Source organism: Mauremys reevesii, linkage group 7 (genome assembly GCF_016161935.1).
Source record: "Mauremys reevesii isolate NIE-2019 linkage group 7, ASM1616193v1, whole genome shotgun sequence".
Taxonomy (NCBI): domain Eukaryota; kingdom Metazoa; phylum Chordata; order Testudines; family Geoemydidae; genus Mauremys; species Mauremys reevesii.
The window spans coordinates 122833188-122856443 of record NC_052629.1 but is presented as its reverse complement, the minus strand read 5'-3'; the positions used below and the strand labels follow the sequence as shown (position 1 = coordinate 122856443).

Sequence of the window (23256 nt, the reverse complement as noted above, 5' to 3'; positions counted from 1 at the left end):
TCCACCAGCAGAAGTTGATCCAATAGAAGATATTACCTCACACATCTCACTCATATCCTGGGACCAACACAGTTACAAGGCAGAACTATTATGATCTGTCATGCAAAACGGGGGTGTAATTCAGGTATCATTTATGGACAGGCAGCACAGCTGGCTCGGAAATCCCTCCATTTGAAAAAAAATCATCCCAAAATGGGAAAAAACCTCAAAGCATGAATTTTTAGAAGGGTTTTCCAGAAAAATTCCATTTCAGAAGAAATTAAACCATTTTTTGGCTTCCCACCTCCTCTGAGCTCTGGGACCAGACAGCTCAGCTGCTCAGCCTACCCACCAGCTCTGTGGCCAGCAAAACTGTGTACCGTGGCTCTCTGCCTCTCCAGCCCTAGAACTGTGGAGGAAGCTGCTGATGATGATCAAATGTGAAGCTTGCCAAGCTAATTTGTGGCAGCCTCTTCAATGAAGTGCAGAGCCCTTAGACCACAATCAAATCTGGTCATGGCAGTCAGTGATGTGTGACATTGTCTTTAGCCACAGACGTGTGTGGGATTCTCTCGTTGGCCACAGGTATGAAGATTGGCTGCACATTGATCCTAGCATGTTCAAAAATGGTCTGGAAGAATACTTAAGCGGCATGGAAAATCAAAGCTGGGTACACACCTGGTCTGGTCAGTAATGAGAGACTGGTGTCTAACGTCAGCTACAAGCAATTCTTCACACCATATCAAGCTTGCAGAGAAATTTGGACAGGGCAAGTGGTCCCACAATGGGTGCCTAGATGTCAAGTGCGCTCTTGGGTGGTCGTAGAGGTCTGTGTATAGCACTAGGCTAGGTTTGCCCAGATATTCTCAACCATTCTACAGTTGCACATCAACCAACTTGATGCAAGATGAATGGAACGAGACCTGACCAAAGTATTCTGCTGCAGAGTAACAGAGGGCTAACCCAGATAATAAGAGACTTTGAGCGTTTGCTCCCCTGAAGCATCAGTCAATTTACTTAGAAGGTTGTTATTTGTCCTCACCTTAGCCGGAATTTTCATCCGGTGGTTAAGAGATCTATCTAGGGTTACTCCAAGGTAAACTGGGTGGGATTCGTGTTCCAAGCAATGTCCATAGAGAGAGAGATTCAGTTCCTGAGCTGCTCTGGCATTATAAAGATAGAACATTCAAAACTGTCTTTGCCACACTTGGTTGTAAATACCAACAACTACTTTATTTGGCCATCTTACTCAAGACGGGGTTAGGGAGTCTTCAGGCTCTGGGAGTGACACTGCTTGGACACCTAAACAAATGTCATCTGCATAGGTAAACTTGAGGGACTGGGTGAGCAGAAGGTCTTTTGCGTATAGGGTGAAGAGAGTCGGTGCCAGCACAGAGGCTCGCAGTAGGCTTTTCCACGCAGTAATTCCATCTCACATGTGCACTCAGAAATGTCTGTTGCAGTGGAGAAGGTCAACAACATTAGCCGCCCATGCTGGGAGTGCTCTTGACAATTTGACTAAGAGCCCCATTTGCCAGACTGTGTCATATGCTGCTGCAAAGTCCAGAAATACAGCTCTCAACTCCAGGTTTTTCTGAAAACCGGTCAATGAATTTTGTCAAAGCTAACACTTGATCACAGGTACTACAACCTCTCTGAAAGCCTGCTTGCTTAACACTATGTATTAACTCCACTTGGGGGCGAGGAGTGGTGCTGAAGTATAAGCTGCTCCAGCACCTTGAATGGCACAGAAACAGAGACATCAGTCGATAGCTTGCAAAATTATGTGGAGGAAGCTTAGAGGCAGTCAGGGCACTGAGCCTCAGCAACCATAAAGGAAAGCTTTTTGTCAATTTCACTGATAGAAAATGGGTGTGTTTCCAGCGAGGTCTTGGCCCTATGCTATTTAACATTTTTATCAATGACATGTAAGAAAACAAAATCACTGATGAAGTTTGCACAGGAATTGGGGGAGTGGTAATGAAGACAACAGATCACCGATTCAGAATGATTTGGATCATGTGGTAAATTGGGCACAAGCCAACAATATGCATTTTAATATGGCTAAACATATACATCTAGGAACAAAGAAATTAGGCCATACTTACAGGATGGGGGACTCTTTCCTGGGAAGCAGTAACTCTGAAAAAGATTTGAGAATTGTAGTCAATAATCAGCTGAACATCAGTGCCCAGTGTGATGCTGTGACCAGAACAGCTAATGTGATCCTGGGATGCCTAAACAAGGGAATCTACAGTAGGAGTAGAGGGGTTATTTTACCTCTGTATTTGGCAATGGTGCAACTGCTACTGGAATCCTGTGTCCAGTACTGGGGGCCACAATTCATGAAGGATGTTGAAAAATTGGAAAGGGTTCAAAGAAGAGCCAAAAGAATGATCAAAGGATTTGAAAACAGGTCTTATAGTGGTAGATTCAAGGAGTTCAATCTATTTAACAAAGAAAATATAAAGGGTGACTTAGTCACAGTCTACAAGTATCTATATGGGGAATAACTATTTAAGAAAGGGCTCTTCAGTTTAGCAGAGAAAAGTCTAACATGATCAAATGGTGGGAAGTTGAAGCTAGACAAATTCAGACATGAAATAAGGTGTACATTTTTGACAGTGAAGGTAATTAACCATTGGAACAAGTTACCGAGAGTCATGGTCAATTCTGCAACACTGACAATTGCTAAATCAAGATTGGATGTTTTTCCAAAAGATTTGCTCTAGAAATTATTTTGCTATATAGGAGGTCAGACTAGATTATCACAATTCTTCCTTCAGGCCTTATAAGCAATATCTATAGAAGTGAAATTCATAACAGCATGGTAGGCTGGCTGCTGGAGAGCCATCATTCCAATTCACCCGATGGGGGGGGGGGGGAAATCACAAAATGTTGGTAAAACCAATTTCTGCCCCCACCCACCCAAAAGGAATTTTTTGTAGGAAAAATTGTTCTGATGAAAAAATTTTGATCAACTTTAATTGGCAGCATGTACCACACCTAATGGGGTAAGTTAAGAACAAAGTTTCAGACTCAGTTCTGAGTTATCTGCCTTATTTTGATTTCAGGCATGATCAGGAAGATAAAAAGTGTGAGACAGCAGCTTCAGGAACCAACAACAAAACAACAAATGGTGAAAACCAGACCTATTCTTAAAGCCGTTGAGTTCCTGGTGGTACCCACCATTTGTCTGGAAATGTTTGCTAAATCAGGTACATAATTTTTTATTATTATTAATTTGGATGGCAGTAGCATTCAGAGGCCTCAGCCAAGATCATCACTCCAGTGCGTTAGGCACTGTGGAAACAAAGTAAGAGACTGTCCCTGCCCTGAAGGACTTACCATCTAATCAGACAAGGGTGGGGGTGGGAGTGCTATAATGAACAAACAGATTAAACAATGTGATGGTTTATAAGCATTTCGTTCCATGATTCTTTTCTTAGGGAACATTAACCAAAAGGTACAGAGCACACAGAACAAAATGCAAAAAACAATAAAGGCCTATATACCTATTCCCCTTTAGCAAAAGCAGCCTTAATCTTTCCTTGCAAGCGTCATTAAGTTCCATTCAGGTCAGTTACCTTCATCTCTGGGTTTGGAGAAGCAGATTTCACAGCTGCACCATGCTGTATCTGTCTCACTCACTATGTCTTCTGGCATCTCTGTCAGTGCTCAAGGACACTCCTTGAGCAGCCTCACCTCACAATCCCCTCCCCTGCACCCCGGTGTTCCTGCCTAGGCTAGCATCTTTGGGTTTTCGTATCCCCTTTGAGCCTAGGCTTGGCCTCAGAAGAGTACACTTGGCCAGCATGACTGGAGCTAGGCCAAGGGTATTCCCAGATTAATAGCCTCCTCAATGACACTTGGCATTCTCTATGCTAGTACCACATCTTTGCCATTGTTTTATTTTCCCCTGGCAGCTGCCTTTGAATTAACTCCATGCAGCCAAGCAGGATAATATACAGAAAGATCTGAGATGCACATGATATTTATAATAATTAATGCACAGGGTTTTCCCCCTCTCTGACATTTTTGCTATCTACATGTAGCCTACACATTTTGAGTCATTTAGCTATATTATAGAATGATCTGCTAAGCAATGTTTCAAAATGGAAAGGGGTTTTTTTGAAGAAAAAAGTTGTCTATTTTGTTAAGTCTATGCAGCATTAAGTAGAAAACTGAAAAGCCCACAGACAAATACTAAGTTTGTTACCTAAAAATATTCACGTGGGTGTGGAATTGGAGTAATTTAACAACACATCTCTATACTTATACATGTTACCTCAATGAAGACTCAGTCTCTTGTTCAAATCCCTTTTCTAGCCCCACCTCTAAGAATTCATCCAAAAACAAATGGTTGGGTTAAGGGACAGCTGAGGATAGTTGATACTTTATAACAATTTTTTTAAATGCAAATGTAGAAAACATTGAGAAGGATACAGCCGTATCCATTCATCACATCCTTCACCTTGCAGTTGTTACCTTATGGCAATTTCTGCCACTCCTGATCACAAATGAGATTCTCAGTCTCCTTGGGCAGGTCTGTGTGAGAATAACTTACACAAACTCCCAGAACTATCAAAATTATTCTGGAGGCTGCTCCGGCCTCCAGAGCAGTGCCCAGAATCAGGAGGGCATGAGAGTGGCAAGGCTCCCTTGGCCTCCACTTTTAAGGGATGTCTGAACTGCAAACCAAAAGGTATGTTCTTAATTCACTTTAGCTAACTTAGGTTAACATGGCAGTCAAGGCACCACAATTCAGCTTCTAACTCTGATTAGCAATTCAAATTCAGCCCAGGCTCCCCTACAGGTTTTAACTCACGCCACTAACCAGCATTAAAACCATAGATGTCATGTCTTCACTGCTATTTAACCCCAGTAAGTAATGGGCACTTGGGGGGGGGGCATTGTAGCTATACCGTGGGAGGCACAGCAAAGAACCTCACCCAAGAAGAGATTTATTCCATAAGTTATCCCCTTGAAATCAATGGAGTGAGCAGAAATGGCAGAATCTGGCCCTTAGATTGTAAACTCTTTGGTGCAGGGACCCTTTCTTTGCATGTGTTTGTACAGCATCTAGGATAATGGGACCCCGATCCAATTGGGGCTTCTGGGTGCTTCTGTATGTAATATCAACACTAAAGAAATATTGCTACCACCACCCACCTTGATTAAGAGGGACAAACAAGCACTGTAATGAGCAGTTGGCTATTGTCTTTGTACAAAGAGTTTCTGCTAATTAGTTACTCTTGGGTTACTATCATTCAATCATGCTGCTAACAGGAACACTTTCACTGTAATTGGTGCATTTTAGACAGCATAAGATGCTGAACAGTTTTGGAATCATTAATGATTTGTGGTGACTTTCACTGTAAGGATGACAATGTATTCGTTTACCAGATGCCAGATCAGGCCATGGGCCATTAACGAGAGGGCGTTCTCTGAACACTTTTAGAACAAATACCAGCTGGTTTATTTTCAGCATGCAGACATAATCACATGCATCTCATATCCGATTCACAACAATGCTGTCAGATACATCATAAATGAAAGGCTCCAAACACTCATTACCATTTCTTAGTCTTAAAAGCAGCACATCACACAGAGATCCAAATTATTAAGTTTACCATTTTAAAGGCATTTGATAACATTATATACATTTTGTAAAAGATAATAAAAAGCACTGTTTAGAGAATTTATTACCCAACTATTCCAAATATTCTTCAGACATGCTCTTTTCTATTATAGACTTTGGAACAGCAAATTTTTTTTCTGTCAAGAATTCTTTGAAGGCCAAGGAAGTTTAAGAATGCAGTTGAAACATATCAGTAAATTTTGGCTATTGTATTCAAATCACTACAGTCACAGAAATAAAACAAAGGGGTTAAAAAGACAACTCACACCTTATTGCAGGGCACTGTCTGCACATGGCAGTAGTAAATAGGACTACACCTGATAGATCCTGGCAATCAACCGATTCATTTTTAAGAGAGATCTGAACCACTCAGATATCTTCTACATAAATGTTAGCCAACTAACTATTAACACTATAAGTACTATCCTAAATCTTTAAAATCTATTTTTTTTATTATTTTTTTTTGTTATAGGTAGGGACAGGATGGTAGAGAAGGAACTGAGGGGGTCGGGGCATGAACATGCCAAAAGAGGCATCAGCGCTGCCACAAGACAGCTACTGTGCACATGCACCCCGACCAGACACTGCAAGCAAAATCCCTGATTGACAGCGCCAGGACACACCGCCACCTCAAGTGGAGCACCCACAGGGACATCACTTGAAGAAATAGGGGAATCTTGAGTAGGACTAGAAAAGTTATTTTACCTCTGCTTGGCACTTGTGTACTACAGATGGAATACTGTGTCCAGTTCTGGTACCCACTATTCATGAAGGATGTCGATAAACTAGAGAGGATTCAGAGAAGAGCCATGGGAATGATTAAAGGATTGGAAAACATGCCTTATAGCCCTAAGCTAAATAGACTGAGCTCTTTGAGTCTAATACAGAGACAGTTAAGATGTGACTTGTTCACAGTCTAAGTATCTACGTGAGGAATAAATATTTAAGAATGGGCTTTTGAATCCAGCAGAGGCAGGTCTAACACAATCCAATGGCTGGAATTGAAGTTAGACAAATGCAGATTGGAAATAAGATGTACATTTTTGACTGTGAAAGCAATTAATGATTGGAACAATTGACCAAGGATCATGATGGATTCTCCATCACTGACAATTTTTAAATCAAGATTGGAAGTTTTTCTAGAAGAAGATGTGCTCTAGGAATCATTTTGGGAAGTTCGATGGCCTGTGTCCTACAAGAGCTCAGACTAGATCACCACAATGGCGCCTTCTGGTCTTGCAATCTATGAATCAGAATTCCAATTACCAAACCAATTACTAATTTCAGTAGTAATTACCAGCTACTATTTAGAATGACAAAAACCTATTACAATACCAATCACCAAATTACAATACTATTATATATTATAGTATCAGAGGGGTAGCCGTGTTAGTCTGGATCTGTAAAAGCAGCAAAGAGTCCTGTGGAACCTTATAGGCTAACAGACGTATTGGAGCATGAGCTTTCGTGGGTGAATACCCACTTCGTCGGATGCATGTAGTGGAAATTTCCAGGGGCAGGTATATATATGCAAACAAGAAGCAGGCTAGAGATAATGAGGTTAGTTCAATCAGGGAGGATGAGGCCCTCTTCTAGCAGTTGAGGTGTGAAAACCCAGGCCAGCCAACTACAAAAGCAGTTTCTCCTCCGTGGTTATAGACGTCTGTTAGTCTATAAGGTGCCACAGGACTCTTTGCTGATTATATATTATAATTATATTACATTTTAATTTAAAAATTAAACACTACTTTTAAAATACAAATAAAGTAAAAATATGAAAAAAAATCCAAGTGAAATGTTTTGATTGACCTGAAACAATATTCCCCCTGCTCCCCCAACATTTTATTTTGCTGGAAATTTTGATATTTCAACTTTGTTCCAATTCATAGTGGGAAAAAATTGAAAATCCAACCAGCTCTACTCCTTAGCAAAAGTTACCCTTCTCCATTATAATCAGCAAAGTTGAAGATACTGTACCTCTTTCAGAAGACTGATCTTAAAATATTTAACTTCACACACCATTAAATCAAGCAAGGATGGTAAACTGGATTGTTATGACTGATGAAACAAGCCGAACAAAGATGTTTCTAGCTGTGCCTCCTGGAAGATGGCTCCTTAATTGGAAGAAAGAATTACATCTGCAGGGATATTGTGCTGTTTCTGAATCTTGAGTATATGGAGCTGTACATCGTAGCTGTGATGGAAGGTAGTGCTGACTTCTCTATGCATGAGAAAGGGTGCAACACTACCAGGAGTCATTGGTATCTCTCAGTCAATATGGTACATTAATCTTCATTCAGCAGTAAAGCTCCCCTCTCACACAGACTGGAGTCTTTGTAAAAAAGTTACTCATCTTGTGCAGTAATGATGGTTCTTCAAGATATGTCCCCCTATGGGTACTCCACTGTAGATGTGTGCTCGCTCCTGCGCTGCTAATCGGAGAATTCCAAAAGCAGTCCGTCCTGTCCACCAACATGCAGCTCCCCGCCTGCCACGAAGCTAGCTAGGCATGCATGGGCATTCCCTCCTCAGTTCCTTCTCTACTGCAGAGTCAACCAGTGGAGCACCTATAGGGACACACACCTCAAGGAACCATTATTACTGCACAAGGTGAGTAACTTCGAGTAGTGTCCCTATGTACTCCACTGTAGGTGACTCCTGAGCAGTACCCACCACTGGAGGCTAGGACTTCAGAGTCCAGTCTGATACAGATGACAGTACTGTGGCATCGAATTGGGCATCTGTAGCCAAATCCTCCAGAATGGCATAGTGCTCTGCAAAGGTATGCACAGATGCCCAGGTAGCTGCTCTGCATCTCTCATATATAGGTATACCCTTGAGAAGGTGATTGACAAGGAGACTGACCTCATGGGACATGTGCGTATTGAAGATGGGAATGTTACCCCACACAGTTGGTAGCAGAGATTAATACAGCCAGAGACCCACTTGGAAAGCCTCAGCTGAGATAGCTGCACCTTTCGATCTATCCACAACAGAGACGAAGAGTCTTGGAGATTTATTAAAGGCATTTGTCCTATCCAAATAGAAGGCCAAGGCTCTTCTCACATCAAGCATATGGAGAATGACTTCCCTGTTGTCCTGATGAGGTTTGGGATAAAATGTTGGAAGCTGAATAAGTTGATTCACGTGAAATGCAGACATCACTTCAGGGGGTGAACTTTGGATGTAGTCTGAGTGTGACCTTGGCAGGGAAGAACACAGTAAACAGGGGACGCACCATCAAAGCTGCACTCTTGCCTGTCCTTCTGGCCGAAGTGATGGCAATGAGGAACGCTGCTTCCATGGAAAGGTGAATTAGTGAACAAGTGGCCACGGGTTCAAATGGTGGTCTAGTCAGTCCTTTTAACACTAGGGCAGGGGTTCTCAAACTTCATTGCACTGTGACCTCCTTCTGACAACAAAAATTAATACATGACCCCAGGAAGGGGGACCAAAGCCTGAGCCACACCTCCCCAGGTGAGAGGGAGGGCAAGCCAAAGCCCGCGCCCTGCCACACCGAGCACGGGGCAGGAGTGGCGGGGGGCAAAGCTGAAGCCCGAGCCCCACCACCCTGGGGTAGGGGCCGACACTGAAATTTCAGGTCTTCAGCTCTGGGGTCCTCAGCTGTAACCTGAGTCCAGATGCCCAGGCCTGAAGCCCTCAGGCTTCACCTTCAGCCTTGGGCAGTGGGGCTCAGACTTTGGCTTCAGGCCTGGGCCACAACAAGTCTAATGCCAGCCCTGGCGACCCCATTAAAACAGGATCATGACCTGCTTTGGGGTCCTGACCCAGAGTTTGAAAATCCCTGTACTAGACTGAGGTCCCATTGGGAGTGAGGGGTTTGAATTGTGGGGAAAGGTTTGTTATGGCTTTAAGAAACTTGTTTCTATTTGGGTGGGAAAAGACTGAATAACCTTCTACCTGCTTGTAGAAGGTTGTGATTGCTGCTAAATGAACCTCCAGTGAGCTACCAGAGAGGCCAGATTTCTTTAAGATTAACAGGTAGTCTAGGACAACCAGTAGGGTGGTTGTATTAGGTGACACCCTTGGGTTGGCACCAAATCTGGTACCTCTTCCATTTCTGGAGGTAGGTTCAACAAGTAGTATTCTTTCTACTATCTCCTATACCTCCTCAGAGCAAGATGCCTCTATGTGCTGGAACCATGAAGGAGCCACACTGAGTCCCAGGATCTGCAGATTGGGGTGGAGGAGGTTTCCCTCATTCTGTGACAGGAGATAAGGAGTGACCAGTAAAGTTACTGGTGGACATAAATGTCAGTTGTGACAGGTAAGGGCACCACATCTGCCTGGGCCAGCTGGGGGTGATCAGAATGATGTTCACTTTTTCCCTTTTTATCTTCAACGGGACCTTCAGTAATAGAGGGAATGGGGGAAAGGCGTAAAGAAGGCCCGTGTCCCAAGGAAGGAGGAGAGCATCTCCCATGGAGTGTTGTCCAATACCTGCTCTGGAGCAGTACTGTGGACATTTCTTATTCTGATAAGTAGCAAACAAGTCTATTACTGGTGTCAGAATACGTCATGTAGAATTGCTGACTCTCTCTCATTCGTGGTCATGCAAGAATTTGCGGCTGAGACTGTTGGCTGTCATGCTGTGTATTCCAGGTAGGTAGGCGACTGATATTAAGATGTTGTGGAAGATGCACCAGTTCCATAGCTTTAGTGCTTCTACACACAAAGAATGAGACCTAGCACCTCCCTGTCAGTTTATGTACAGGCCACGTTGTCCATCATGACCTTTGAATGCGTGTCCTTGATCAGCAGGAGGAAGTAGGTGCATATATTTCTGACCACTTGAAGCTTGAACAGGTTGATATGGAGGCCTGCCTCTGCAAGAGACCACTTGTCCTGTTTTGTGTGACCACTGAGATGCGTGCCCCATCCTATGAGGCAGTGGTCCCCAACCTTTTTGTCTGGCAGGCGCCAGACAAAGGACCATGGTGGCGGTGGAGCATCCGCCGAAATGCAGCCGAATTTCTGCGGCATTTCAGTGATGCTCCACTGCAAGCCAGGACGCAGGCGCATTTAGATGCCCCCGCAGGTGCCATGGCACCCGTGGGCACCGCGTTGGGGACCCCTGCTATGAGGGATGCATCAGTAGTTTGAAACAGAGATGGAGAGGACTGAGTAAACGGGATTCCCACACAGACGTTTATTGGGTTCTTCCACTGGTTAAGGGGTTGGTGCTGATGACCGCGTTGACACAGCCTTCCCTGGGGCACATCTTCCATGCTTTTCATGCCCCTGCAGTACCGATACTTCTTTTGCCCAAAGACTCAATGGGCACAGGCAACCGACTTGCTCTGTTGGCTCAGTACTGCACGTACCTTGGGTACCAACTCTAGATGGCAATGGCACTGTTGGTACCGATGATGCCAGTGAAGCTGGAGATCACTTCTGGCTTGATTGGGGCTCACTATGGGTATTCACAGACCCTTTCATAGTGGTCTTGAATAAGTGGCTCATCTCCTTGGGACCACTTGCCTGCGATGTAGTAAGTTGTGGTGATGGTTCTCGCTGGGACTCCAGGGGTTGAAGGGCTGACTTCAGGAGCAGGAGTTGAAGCCTTAACAATCTGTACTTCCTCGATCTGGGTTTTAGCTGCTGGCACCAATCACACTTTTGTGGATTGTGTTTCCCCCAGACAGCCAACGCACAGCGAACGTCCGTCCGTCACCAGGATAGATTCTTTGCAGCTAATACACTTTCTGAAGCCTAGAGAGCCAGGCATACTCTTGCCTGGGGAATCCCTCCCCACCGGAGTTGGTGGGAGGCAAACCCTTTTTCTCTTTTCTCCTTTTTTTGGCATGGCTAACAAAAAACAAACAAGGTACTAAATGAAAAAAGGCTTCAAGTGAAGCTAAAATTTACAGAAACTATTGGGAGTTAACAATCCATGAATGGAGAGCTCTTAACTCTGTCTCTAGCCAGGGGAGGTTGAGGAGGGAATGCCCACGCATCATGGCTAGTTTTGGGGGAGGCGGGGAGCCATGCATGTGTGGGCAGGATGGACTGCTATTTAAATTCTCTGATCAGCAGCATGGGGGCATGCACACGCCTACAGTGGAGCACCCACAGGGACACTACTGGAAGAAGAATAGCCTGTTATTACTGGGTGAAGGTCATTTGTAAGGTCAAAAGTATGATTGCATCTTCACATAAATAAATCAGCAGCCCTTTTTCCAGTTGTGGTTTGGTAATGATTTATTGGGAAAAGTGAGCCGGGGGTAGGCAGTATGCCAACGTGAAGAAGGCTAGTATAGGTCAGTACCCAGAGGACAGAATGTTTCTATAAATTAGTGTAGCGAAGATGTTTACGCGTAAATGCACAGCCTTACATATAGATTTAACCCGATATGCCCTATTGTAGGGCTGTGCAGTAGTAACAATCAGATAGAGCTCTATGAAATAAGTATCCATTGATTGTTTTGGGACCTCTGTTCCTCTATCAGTGTACTGGCCCAGGAGCCTATTATTTTGGGAACTGATATGCTTCTCATTTCCTTTATTTTAAGGCTTGTAACAGGGTGGCTTGCCCCTGCGGGCCTAGAGGTGCCGGGGCTAGCTAAATTAGAGCAGGTGATTCCCTGTAAAGAGCAGCTGGACGCTGCAGAGAGCAGAGGGAGGGAGGGAGGGAATGAACTCAGGAGGTTGTAGAGACTGTTGTGAGAAAGAGTCCTGCACAGAAGGCCCCAAGACCAGGTAGTTGCCCCAGCTGGGAAGGGTTGGGAATACTGCTAATGCAGGAAAACCCTCCGGCAACAAGGGCGTTTGGGGCCATGCCCAGCGAAAAGCAGGACAGGATATTTGTGTTTCATTTTTAACGACATTAATAAACCAGACCACAAAGGGGCTGCTATTGGACTTGTAGAAGCTTCTTTTTTGAATTAATGACGAACAAAGAGAGAAAACTGAGGTGAGGGGCCAGTTGCAGGGCTGTCCTTCGGCTGTGAGGGTTGCCAGGGAGGAGGCCACTCACTGACAACGCTATTATTGTAATTAAATATGGTAATTCACTGACTATTACAACTGTCTAATAAAATCGTATTGGTTTCATGTGCGACTGTCTTAAAGAGGGAAATATAGTATCCATTTTAGGATGGATTGTTATTCAATAAGACTATATGGAAAATTTACATCATCTTCTATGCCTGCACATCACATCAAACCGCTTTGCTCCTCCAATACCCTATCGTTGAGTAACCAGGAAGTCATCTCTAAAGGTGTCCTCCATGTTGCACTAAAGTTGGATGCAATTATAAACCCTCCTTTGCAGGGATCTATTCCATGCCTAACATGTAGTATTTAGCATCCACTGGTAGAGAGAGAGCAAGGGATGGATGATAACTCCTGATGCTCTCTGGCTTGATAGAAAGGGGACATCTAGTAAGTCATTCAAACAAAAGGAATCATTCTACAGGACATCAATTCTCAGAAGGGATTACTCTCCACAATGCTTCACTCTTTGAAGTGATGGTAAGCCTACATTTATTACAAAAGGTAAAGCCTGTAGCAGAGATAATGCAAAAAGCTATAATAAAGTGCCCCAAACAGTTATACCAGCTCACTTGGGCCATGAAATATCCAAGGACAATTTTGACTCAAGTTACAGCAATGAATAAAATGTGCCTCTTTGTTCTTTCCTTTCCTGGCAGGAAGGCTTAATACCTCGATTATAGAAATACTATTGCAATTATAGAGTAAAAACTGTTTTAAAAAAAGCCCTCACCCTTTAATCAAAAAGCTTTTTTAAAAAAAAAAAAGGAAACAAGACCTTCTCACCACATTAAAGAGAAACACCATACTATTTAGGGCATGTCTACACTACCGCACATCGGTGCAGCTGCACCAATGCAGCACATCTGATGAAGACACACTATGCCAATGGGAGAACGCTCTTCCGTCAGCATAATTATTCCACCTGCACAAAAGGTGGAAGCTATGTCTCCGGGACAGCATCTCCCACCAACATAACACCAGTGTGGACAGTGCTTAGGTCGATGTAGCTTACGTCGCTCAAGGGGTGTGTGTGTCTTTTTCACACCCCTAGCGATGTAAGTTACATCAACTTAAGTGGTAGTGTAGACCAGCCCTTAGACTCTGCTATTCTACCCTTGAAAGCCTTCCTCCACCCTACAAAAAACAGAACATATTTTTTCAACCAAGAAATTTGACCAGCTAAAAACAGCTTTTGTACCTGGTGTAAGAATATACTACATATGGATCAATTTTCAAGACAACAATGAAAATATTTCAGATATATTTACAGAACTATCCCACTATGGTCATTTAGATGACCTTAGTTGGCCTCACTCGCATTCACTCCTCAGCTCATCACTTAGAAAAACATTATTTAAAACTAAAGCAGACAGATGTGTATATGATTTTTAAATGCTGTCAGAGGTTACATGCAGACTTTCAACTCCTTCTATTAAATCTCCATCAATTGTTTGTCAACTGCATGAATTTCTATTAAGTAGCTATAGTCTGGCCTCATAGCACAGCGTTATAATTCTTGGGAGTGAAGAACATACAGTACAAATAAGTCAGCTATTGAGTATTAGAGTTACAGCAGACAGCTTAATGAGGATGATGCATATACACACTTTTTAAAGAAAACTGGTTTCAGTCTGATGGGTTTGTTCAAATGAACATATTGATTTTGGTGCCAATTACTGTTGATTAGTTCATCAACATGGGTGGTTACTTACCTATTTAAAAAAAAAACACGACAGAAAATATTTTGTTCCAGAACTTTGAATCAAAACACACATTTTCAAAACAAAAATACCAAGTCTGGATCTGTCAGGTTTCAGATTCTTTTATAAACAAATTGATGCTTCCTAATTAAATAATGCTAGACAATACATTTCTGCAAGGAAGTTACAGGTTAGAGAAGCAGGTCCCATGGTTCCTTCCTAAGTCTGTCCTCTCTGACAAGTTACTAAGCCCTCTGGAGCAGGGACTATCTCCTCTCTACACAGTCCCTCCTATAGAGAGAGATGCCTGGAGGATAGGCCCATCAATGGCTATTAGCCAAGATGGTCAGGTATGCAACCCCTTGCTCTGGCTGTCCCTAAATCTCTGACTGCCAGAAGCTCGGACTGGACACTCAATAACTGCCCTGTTCTTAGGGTGACCAGATAGCAAGTGTGGAAAATCAGGATGGGGGTTGAGGGTAATAGGAACTATGTAAGACAAAGCCCCAAGTATCAGAACTGTCCCTACAAAATTCGGACATTTGATCACCCTACCTGTTCTGTTCATTCCCACTGAAGCATCTGGCACTGGCCTCTGTGACAGGATACTGGGTTAGATGAACCATTGGTCTGAGCCGGTATGGCTATTCTCATGCTTAGCTTTACAGCTCACAATGTTGCATAAACTAACATGCATAAGCTTTTGCAAGACTGAGGCCTATGTCTGTATAGCATTCTGCACAACTGGACCCTGAGTCTAAATTAGGATTTTTTGGTATTACCATAATAAATACATTAGTGCTACTACTATTTAGCCCCCAACTCTTTTAGATTGGGAACCTAAATCCAGTGGGCCAATTTTCAGAGGTGCTGAACACTTTAATATCCCATTGATTTCAATGGAGTTACACCAGGGATGACTATGGCCCCTCTATAATGAAGGAGGAGACATAAGTACCTGAGCCAGGGTGGCTAATGAACCCACAATTCACTAATGGGAAATTTTATTGCAAACGCTGTGGAAATCTGTAGTATTGGTTGCCACTGACACTGGCATTTGATGCTGCTGTTATGAAGTCTCCCTAAATACATTCCATAATCTTGTGGGGCTGTCAGCAATTTAATGCTACATTTTGCAGCAGGAATCTGAACAGAAATATTGGCAATGACTATTCATACAGTTTTTTCATACCAAGGCATTTTATGAAAGATGTACAATAGAATAACAATACAGGATGCCTGTAGCGAGGCAGTGTGGCCTTCCTCTGAGCCATATCAGGCTAATAACTGGGGGGAGGGGGGAAGAATACATGGTCCAAGTTTAAGAATGTGGTGGTGTTGTGGCAACCTCGACCTCTTCAGCCAAGCAACAGCCACGCAACCTGATACCTTCAGAAACCGTTGAGACAAGCACGACAGCATCAAGTTACCTCAAATGGCAAATCAGGTGGTGTAGGGTGAATATGCCAAACGGCTTTATAGTAGCTATGAGGTGCCTCTTGAATTTAACCTAGATTGTGGCAGGCACGGTGAAGTGCTGCCAATATTTCAAAAAGGAGTTCCCTCAAAAATGTCCCCCTTTCCTTGGGCACAGACCTGAATGTGTTTGCACAGAGAAGGGGTAAGGAATTGTGCTATTTATTCACTTGGAGCCTGATGTAAATGAGTCTTTCCATTTGCTTCGATGGGGTTTGTATCAGGCCCTTGGCTTCCTATTTAAACAAAAATGCTTTGTCATAATCATAAACAAGGAGGGAAACAGCAGCACTTGATAAAGAAACTTGAACATAAGAACGGCCATACTGGATCAGAATAAAGGTCCATCTAGCCCAGTATCCTTCTTCTGACAGTGGCAATGCCACGTGCCCCAGAGGGAATGAACAGAACAAGTAATCCATCCCATCGCCCATTCCCAGCTTCTGGCAAAGAGAGGCTAGGGACACCATCCCTGCCAATAGCCATTGATGGACCTATCCTCCATGAACTTACCTAGTTCTTTTTTGAACTTTCTTATTGTCTTGGCCTACACAACATCCTATGGCAAGGAGTTCCACAGGTTGACTGTGCATTGTGTAAAGAAATACTTCATTTTATTTCTTTTAAATCTGCTGCCTGTTAATTTCATTTGGTGAGCCCTAGTTCTTATGTTATCAGGAGTAAATAACATTTCCTTCTTTACTTTCTCCACACCAGTACATGATTTTATAGACCTCTATCATATTCCTCCCCTCCCTCCTCCATCTCTTTTCCAAGCTGAAAAGTCCCAGTCTTATTAATCTCTCCTCATATGGAAGCTGTTCCATACCCCTAATCATGTTTGTTGCCCTTTTCTGAACTTTTTCCAGTTCCAATACATCTTTTTTGAGATGGGGCAATCACATCTGCACGCAGTATTCAAGGTGTGGGTGTACCATGGATTTATATGGAGGCAATATGATATTTTTTGTCTTATTTTCTATCCCTTTCTTAATGATTCCCAACATTCTGTTTTCTTTTTTGACTGCCGCTGCACATTGAGTGGATTTCCCATGTTGACTCTTCCCCAACAAATTATGTTCATCTATGTGTCTGATCATTTTGTTCTTTATTGTAGTTTCAACCAGTTTGCCCGGTAACTTGGTTTAAGTTAACTTTGTTTCTATACTATTCTAAAGCTATACAGACTATGTGTGACAGTACAGCACAGTGTTCGAGGTGTGTCGTTTGAAACAGGGAGAGGAGGAAAAGCATTTGTAGTGAGGAATCTGGAGATATAATCTTGATTTCCTCAGCCCCATAACCAGCAATTTTTGGAAGATTCCTGCCATTTTGGTGCAATCTGATCCAATCCTATGTGTAATTCCTTCTGGCTAGTAGAAGGTTAAATTTATCAAAGGGGTGTTTTGGTGTTTCATTCCTGGGGGAAGACAGCCAACTCTGTTCCATTGTGAGGAAAGGGCGATTTTTAGAATCTTGCCTATAAAAGCAATCCCACTTGTACACTTCGATTATTTTGTTGATCATATTTTCTCTTCTATCCACACACACAGAATATTCAGATTAATCTGGTTTACAATGAAGGCTTGATTAACAGACTGGATTAGATTTGGAATTTATCTTACATTACTTTTAATTAGCAACCTCAAATACTGCCGAGCTAACTCCTATCTTTAGATGGCAAAATTAAAGGCTGCTTGTGAACAAGTCAAATCACTATGATTCTATCTTAGTTAAGACTCGTCATGAAGGATTTAACCTTCATCTTGCTTCAGATGATCGCCACAAGCCATTAAGAAGAGAATCATCTGTAAAGTGCCCAAGCAATCCAGTGCCATTCAGGAATAAGAGCTGTTAAATAGTATGAAAACCCTTTCACTTTCTTCTAAGTTCATTTCATTTAGCTAATCTTTTACAAAGCCAACCAATATATCAGAACTTGGTCTGTCATATCTGTTAGTTATATCTACCCTTCAAAAATATTTTAAGCCAGTAAAATATTTGTGGCACATCTGCCTTTGAGGGGGAAGGAGATATAATAGCATCTCAATCAGATTAAAAACACAATAAATCTTTCTAAAAGTTGAAAGTTTTTCCATGTATGTTAAGATGGCACACTTATGCATAAGTCTTAAAAGCAGCAGCAGCTAAGAGACATCAATGGAGAATGGCTTCTGCTGGGGCCTGGAATTTAGCATGGATATTTTATTTAACAGTTATTGCCATGGTTTGATTACAGTCAAAAATCTATTAATAATTGAGTGGAAATATAACAAGCATGCCATCTAAATAAAGCACCAACCCTTCTTTGTAATTGAGCATCTAAGCATTTTAGGCTTTGTCTACCAAACACACTGACCAACATCAGTTTCACTGACAAAAGTGCTGGTGTGGCCAGTGCTATGCCAGTGGGAGAGGCTCTCTTGCCGACACAGCTAATGCTGCTCATTGGGGATGGTTTAATTATGCCAGCAGGAGAACTCTCTCTCCGAGCGGCTACACGTAAGGCCGTACAGCTGTGTCACTGTAAGGTCCGTAGTGTAGACAAAGCCTTAGTGTTAACAACAGAGAATCTAAGGGCTCTAATGGCCTGCTACAGCAGCATAATTTGTTTAAACAATGTCTGATGCACTGAAGTCTGTCCCAGTAGCTGGTGGGAGCTCTAGAATATCCCCTCCTGGATAACTGTGGGGTTGGCCAGACCATGGGAGGAGGAGAACAATATCCTTGGGGGAAACAATGGCCTGAATACAATTTATATTTGATTAGACTTAAATTTGCATGGTCACATAGACTACCAGGGAGTGCTGGTGTTTGGAGGACCTCTGGATGAAATCCAGGAAGAATGGGAGAAGCAAAGACCTTGAAATTATTTGGAAGGAGTTATGTTAAAAATGTTTGTAAATGGTTCAGTCTATGATGTGCACGAGGCCTGAAACCAGGTCCGGGCTGCTTGACTTCAAAGGGCTGAATTAGGATTGCAGTCTAAATACAAATTAGGCCCCATACTTCTCTTCCAAAAAACAACTACGTGCAGGACATTTGTTTGAGTGTGTTTTCACATTTCACCTAAACATACCACAGCCTTTTGGATTGGATCCTTATGATAAACTAAGTCTCTGCAGCTGCTTGGAATCCTTTGGAAGTCAGAATCATAGAATATCAGGGTTGGAAGAGACCTCAGGAGGTCATCTAGTCCAACCCCCTGCTCAAAGCTGGACCAACCCCAACTAAATCATCCCAACCAGGGCTTTGTCAAGCTGGGCCTTAAAAACCTCTCAGGATAGAGATTCCACCACCTCCCTAGGTAGCCCATTCCAGTGCTTCACCTAATATCCAACCTAGACCTCCCCCAACTGCAACTTGAGACCTTTGCTCCTTGTTCTGTCATCTGCCACCACTAAGTTTGCATGTCTGTTTCCATTATCTGTTTAATGTTCATATCATCTAAGTGGCGCAATAAAAGTCTCTTCCGCAAGACACAGAATTGTAGTTGAAGTTTCATTTGTTATATATTTTCATACCAGCACTGAGTTCTTCTCTCAAAAAAAAAAATTACCCCCATTCTTCCTTCCACACACAACGTGACCTACAACTGTATTTAAAAGGAATAGTTTGAAGGCTGATAAGCCCGAAATTATACCCACCAGTGTTCTCTTGGTTCACAAGAACACACTCATCATGCTGGCCTGCGCTCTGCCTATTTGCTCTGTTCCTAGGAGCAGGCAGGATACTGAATTAAATAGAAATCCTGCCTCAAGTGCAGTATGCTGGTAAATGTTAATATCGAACACTAACATAAAAATGGAGCAGGGAGGTTGGCATACAATATGGTAGGTGGCCTATGGCCCTTCCTTGATGTGAGCCTACCATCCAGGTGAAGACGACAACAGTTAAAATAAAAGATACTTAATCTGCCAACCTGAATGGTGGCATTTTGTTTAATTGTTACAATTATCGTACATTTTTAGTTCACAACTCGTGAAAGTTCAAAATCCATATTGTCTCATTGCTATTGATGTCCGTGCTGAGCAGAGAGAGACTATATTTGTTTCAACACAATACATGAAAATACAGTTCCTGCCATACAGAACTTACAGTTCTTGCAAAAACCACCCCTTATTGCCTGTACTTTATTCAACTTGCTCTGAAATTAGCCCCCTCTCCGAAAAAAGAACTATACTACATCACTGTGTAATGGTCCACATGCAATCAATCAGACAACCGTATACCCATGACTTCGTAAGTAGAACTCAGGACCTATAGTTCCCAAACAAGTCCCGAACTCAGCAAATTAAATAAGCACCTCATCTAAGCTTAGCCAGCAGAGGGAACAATTAAAACAAGACACGCATTTGCAAAGTTAGTCCACTTATAACAAAAGCTTCACAGCCATCTTCTACTGTATTAAACACTGTTATTAGTGGTGCATACATCAGTGTTTCAGGTCTTTTGGCTTGTGTTTACCTGAATGAATTAGCCAGAAAAAGTCCATTTCAGATTCCAAGTCCAGCAGCATCTTTCTGTGCTAATCAGCCCATAGGTTACTGTTTAAATCAGAATTTCCAGCTACTATGGCTTGAATGTTTGTACCTGTGATAGATATTAACCCTTTCAGTCTTCTGTTCTTGTATATTAAATTCATTTACATTAACTATTCTTAGGGTTGCCAACTTTCTAATCACACAAAACCGAACACCCGTTTGGGGTGCAGGAGGGGGCTTGGAGTACCAGTGGTGCTTTCCACAGCTCCCAGGAAGTGGCCACCAGATCCCTGCAGCCCCTAGACACATGGGCGGTGTGATACAGCATGGCCAGAGGGCAGCAGGAGAGGGTTAGAAGGGAGCCTTATTCCCTGTAAGAGGAAGTTTGCTATAGATTAACTAGAGCACCTGAAGCCAATGGTGCCCTGAACCCCCCCGCGCAAAGAAAAGAAAGCGTGAGACCCATCAAAATAGTGCCGGCAATTTGCCACAGTGGCCAGAGAGTCTCCGTGCGCTACCCTCGTGCCTGTGGGCACCACCTCTGCAGCTCCTATTGGTCGCAGTTCCCAGCTAATGGGAGCTGGCACTAGGGGCGGCAGCAGCGCATGGAGCCTCCCTGGCCGCCCATGTGTCTAGGGGCTGCAAGGACCTGGTGGCCGCTTCCGGGAGCCACTTCTTGCTAGGGCAGGCAGGGAACCTGCCTTAGCCCCAGGTCCCCACTGGGCTGCCAACCGGACTTCTAACGTCCCGATCAACCGCCAGGTTGCCTGGCAACCCTAACTCTTCTCCCAACATAAAGGGTTGTTAAAGTGGACCAGTTGGGAAATTAATCACCGCACGCCACAGCCAGCCACAAGACGGTGTGCAGGGACTGCCCACCACTTTACACAGCTCATAAAGGATTTACAGCAGGCTGGTTGTTACACAAGGCTGTATAGATAGCTTCTCCTGCATCCCTGTAGAGTTCCTCATATATTGAGAGCTGTTTTAATGATTACTTAGGGTATGTCTACAGAGCAAAACCTGTTCATGGACTAGCCTACCCACCTAGCGTGGGAAACAACTGTGAGGATAGCACTGCATGGCTTTCAGCGCAGGTAGGCCAAGCTCAGCAGAGACTCGAGGTATGTATTTGGCTCACTGGCCCACCCTGAAGCATGTGCCGCACTGTCTTCACTACTATTGCTACCCCACTGAAGGAGGGCTACAGCAGGTGTGGGTACTGTAGCCTGTGTGGACACACTCAGTCTTCCCACTTATTTCCTCCATTCCAAAAAGAAAAATGCCCACCCCACGGCACCGGATGTTCTAGGATTTGAATTTGTGAATTGCACAGTACACACTAAGGGACAAATCCAAGTCCACTGAAGTCAATGATAAAACTCCTGTGAACTTTAATGGACCCTAAATTTGGCCCAAAGGAAAACAACAGGTTCGGATAGTTAGCCATTTCCCCTTCTATGTGTAATCTTCCTTTGTTTAACTGAGGAGCCTCACCCTCTTCGAATGACATAACAATTTTTCCCTGAATTTGTATTCAAACACTTTCACCTCTAAGTGCAGCAGCAGCTTACTGCATCGCTAAGGCACTGACTCTGCAAACACGTGTGCACAGAATTAACTTTAAACCATTGAACGGAACCAAACCACCTACTTAATTCAGAGTTACTCACATGCAGAAGTGATTGAAGGACTGAGGCATATGTTACTAAGTACAATTTGTTTACCAAGTTTTTGGATCTTCATTTTAATGTGACTGATTACATTCATAACAGTGACATGTATTTAGGAAAATAAAATTAATACTTTTTAAAAGAGAAATTAGCCTTATGTTTATATAGCTTGAACAGCAACACGAGAGCTTGAAGAAATCTCAATTACATATACTGAATACCCAAAGGTGCTTTTCTAGTCTACCAGGTCTATCATCTGGATTTCTAAAGCATCTTAAATGTGTATTTATGTGAAAGACCCTAATGGCTCCAAAAGGAGCTGTTATAGGCAATCACAAAGTCAGGGGTTTCAAAATTCCATAAATACAAACCGTGTGGACTCCAAGGAGCCCAAGAGTAATCTATATGCCAAGGGAAAGTTAATTTTGTATTTATGGCTTTATTTTGTAGTTTCTTGCTTAAGTATTAAAACTAACATTCTCTCACAAATGTTTAAATAGAGTATAAAAACCTGCAATTGGGCTTTGGATTGGCTGCTGACAATAAAACAAACAGGGTGCAACATAAATGTTTTGAATAAGTTACCTAGGTACATTTACATTTTTGTCTGTGTGCTTGATTATAAAAATGATTCCATGCATGGAAATTAGACTTTTCAAAGCTACTACACTGAATCATTTAATTTGTTTAAGTAGGTACCTTTAACGCAGTTGCACACTGCAATAAACATTTGAATTTTAGATTAAACAAATGAATTGTGAGATATTTCCTCATAAATACAGTTGGAAGACTAGTCTATGAAGACAGACCATAACCCAGTGCAGTTCCATAAAACCCATCAGCAGTAGCAACGCATCTTTTATAAATATTATCTTTTATTTACATTGTTCCCTTTTTATGCCCAGACATATGGCAGTGGACTTCATTTTACAGAAAAATAAGACCACTAGACAGTACTTCCCATCTTCCTTTTCATTCCTACAAGTCAGCTGTTAACACTAGCTAATATTATCAGTTCGATAATGCATGCAGATGGATTTCTTAAACTGCACAAGTAGTAATGTTGAATTATTTTTAAGCGATTAATCTGGAGTTTGGGAGTCTGTTCCGCTGATGCAAGTTTGTGCATAACTGCTATGAATATAATTGAGCTGCATGCAGGACTCGAGGAGGGAAGAGAGACAGGATGAAGGGTTGTTAATTGGTAACTGGTCAGTAGCCATGAAAATGAGTTTAGGCTTGTAAATTGCTTATTTACTGATCAGAGCCCACAAGGGATGATCATC

At 42.7% G+C, this 23256-nt stretch overlaps 1 protein-coding gene across 32 annotated transcripts in view; it reads right to left on the bottom strand.

Moving 5' to 3' along the window:
• Nucleotides 1-23256, bottom strand: part of FHIT (fragile histidine triad diadenosine triphosphatase) — a 997853-nt gene that overhangs the window by 722885 nt on the left and 251712 nt on the right. For 25 of the 32 annotated variants that reach the window (XM_039481728.1, XM_039481723.1, XM_039481722.1 and 22 more), the window contains one exon: nt 2088-2121. The exons of 4 other annotated variants lie outside the window; for them this stretch is intronic. The gene's annotated coding sequence lies outside the window, so the exon portion shown is untranslated. Of the gene's footprint in view, nt 1-1021; nt 1143-2087; nt 2122-23256 lie in introns of all 32 variants that reach the window. 3 more of the 32 variants (XM_039481715.1, XM_039481716.1, XM_039481717.1) reach the window with 1 other exon arrangement.